Source organism: Atta cephalotes (assembly GCF_000143395.1).
Source record: "Atta cephalotes unplaced genomic scaffold scaffold00020, whole genome shotgun sequence".
NCBI lineage: Eukaryota > Metazoa > Arthropoda > Insecta > Hymenoptera > Formicidae > Atta > Atta cephalotes.
Genome location: NW_012130084.1, coordinates 5191647 through 5194750, shown reverse-complemented (window position 1 = coordinate 5194750; position 3104 = coordinate 5191647).

Genomic DNA, 3104 nt, shown 5'->3' with positions numbered 1-3104 from the left:
CAAAGTTATTTTTTTTTAATTCTTTCAATGCAGCAGCAAGATTATTTATTGCATCTATTTTATTTCTTTCTATTTCTTTTTTTTCTTTCCACTTCGTTTTTTTAAATTTTAGCACATTATCCTGACGTTACGTTTCTTTTTGCTACATGGACTATCATCGAATGCTTTATTGATAAATTTTCAATATCTTCAAAGCATTGTGTTGTATCGCTATCATTTGAAAGTTCATTATGAATCACTGATGGACTTTCATTAATAAGTCGTTGCAGAATGAATTGGACTTAAGATTTTAAGTGTAAATCCTAAGGTTTCTAGTGCTGAGTTGACACTTTTTTTGACTGCATTAATTTAAAATATTCCCAAGTAATTGTACTTTCTCCACCAGACTTCTTCATTTTATCCACATTTCTGTTATATATCATCATAAAATTTTTGTATTTTGCTTGTAAATCAGCGAAGTGTGGATATCCATGTTGTGCAAATTCCTTACTTATTTGTTTCTAATATTTAGTTTTTTGCATTTTGGATCTCTAAAAAGTGCAAGTCTTTTCTCGATCAAAAGTTTTCATTTGTACAGTTGATTAATTCACTAGTTTTTCTGTAAAAATTCATGTATGATTAAACAATACAATATTTTGATTAAATTAATAATAATTCCTATATACAACACCTAGGAACATTTTCTGTTACTTAACGTTGTCTTGGCAGTATGAAATTCTAAAGCTGACTTTCCAAATACCTCTGTAAACTAATAGTGAGAGAAGTTGAATTCGCCAGAGTGTCAAAATTGCGATACATTCTGAAAACATGAATAATATATTTTAATGCATCTTATTTATTTTGCATATAAATATATAATTCTAATAATATTTCACAAATAATACACAATTAAGAAAGTACATTCATCATTCAAAGCAAAGCAAATCGATCGAGTTCATTTTTAAGATATCCAATAAAATTCATTTTTTGAAAGATATCTAATAATTTAAAAATAAATAAAATCTAAAATCACATTATAAATATGTATGTACCTTCAGGTTCCAATACGATTGATTTCTTGACACTGAAAATAAGATTCTTGCCAGCAAGAGATGTTTGTACATCTTTCACATTAGCTGGATCGAAAGAATAAACAATATAAAATTTGCATACAATAAAATTATATTTTCAATTCAAAACTTACGATCCATCAGGAATTCTTGTATTTTTGAAGCATCGATGTAAATAGTTGTTTTTCACTTGATGGCGATACTCCAGCATAAAAGTATACATTTTCATCGCCCAGTTTAATAAATTTCTCTTGCAACTCTTTATACTGCCGCTCTTTTTACGATCACACTAGATCCGTAGCCGGCTGCGCAGCTAATTCTAATCATCTGCGTATCCATTGCGCATCCATTGCCAAAAGAACAAAAATTTATGATTGCGCAGTTGTGCTAAAAGAACGAATTACTGCAAGAACTACTATATATCCGATGTCTAAAAGAACATATCCATATGCCATTGGTGTGCCATAGGAACATTTGAAAATCCACGACGCGCGTCTCACGCTACCGCGATCGTATCGATGTGCCTGCGCCGCGTTAGCATCCGTTCCAAGTTATCGCGCTGAGACACCGGCGCCCTGTGTGTTCGAAATACCGATTGCGATTCGCGCCGTCGCTATTATCTTCATTATATTACTCATTTTATGTACAGTATTATTCATTTTATTTACAGTATTGTTCAGAGTTATCTGTTTTTCGTATCGTATTGTATGTAATAAAAAGTATTTGTTTCACTTTATGATACAGGTCTATGCATTATTTGTAAATGCCTTCTTTCTCCGCAACGAACCTTTTTCGTTCCTGGCCTGATTTAACTTGTCCGACGAGTTATTCCGCGCAACGGAAGTTAGGTTGTTTCAAATAATTTTCGTATTAAGCATGAAATTAAAGATTAAAATTATAAATGATATTTGATATTGCAAGTAGAAAATTGATCATAGCGCAGTGTCGGTGACACCCAATATTAATATTGCACAAGGTACGTCATAATATATGTATTTACACATGATAAAAACATATTTTATGGTTATGTTTTTCTTTATAATATATTAAAATATCTCTTGGCTTAAATATAAAGTCCAATGCTTGGTCCAGCGGTATTACATAGAACGTATTAGAAACTTGGATCCCCGCTTGTCCTAGTTTTTAGCATGACAAATCGGATCTCCTAATGACTACTTAAGGCATAACTTAGTGCTCAATGGCTTTTGTACATCAAATTTATGTACTTACTTCTTAAATTATTGTTTACCATTAATGTGTATTATATTTTGTGTGTATAACATATCAAAACTTTGCATCGTAATATCTCCGATCGTAGGGCACGCAGAGAAAAAAATAAAGACACTTTCATTATATATTTGGAAGTTATCAATTAAGTATACTAAAAACTTGAATGATTCAGTTCTTATTGAGATACTATAGTTAAAAAAATCTCGACGGTTCACATAAAGATACATGGCCGGTTTCGCGCTGACATATTGCTGCGCGTGTCTTAGCGCGAGATACTATCGTGTCTTCTGATAATCTCTTTTTGATGAAATTATCTCGCTGTTTATGAAAAATTCCCTCAAGTAATGGCATTTAACTGAAGCTCTCTAGTAAAATATCATTTATGTTCACGGTATAGATCCCTGTTTGCTTATAAACCTGCAGGAACACACGCGAACTTATATAAACGCGCATATACACATGGACATGCGAGATTCAATGCGCTTTTCAAAAAGAAAGAAGCAAAAGAAGTAGGATGTCGATAGTATTTCTCGCGACTTCAAAGTGGAATGATTTGACGCGCGTTACGCAGAGAAATATCACCTTCAGCAGGTATCACCTTCAGCAATTCTTAAAGACTCAATTCTTTAAGACTCTAAGACTCAAGTAGCCTTTTCTGTCTTTTCTTTTTCTTCGTCCCAATTCATACTCCACGCAAGCCACTATCTTTCGCTTCAATTTACCTTCCCGCATCATGATGGCGATGGTAAGATTTAAAGAGCCGTCTACATAAGTCGCAAACGCAGAACGCAGTTCGTAAACGCATTTGCGACAGCCAAAAGCTAT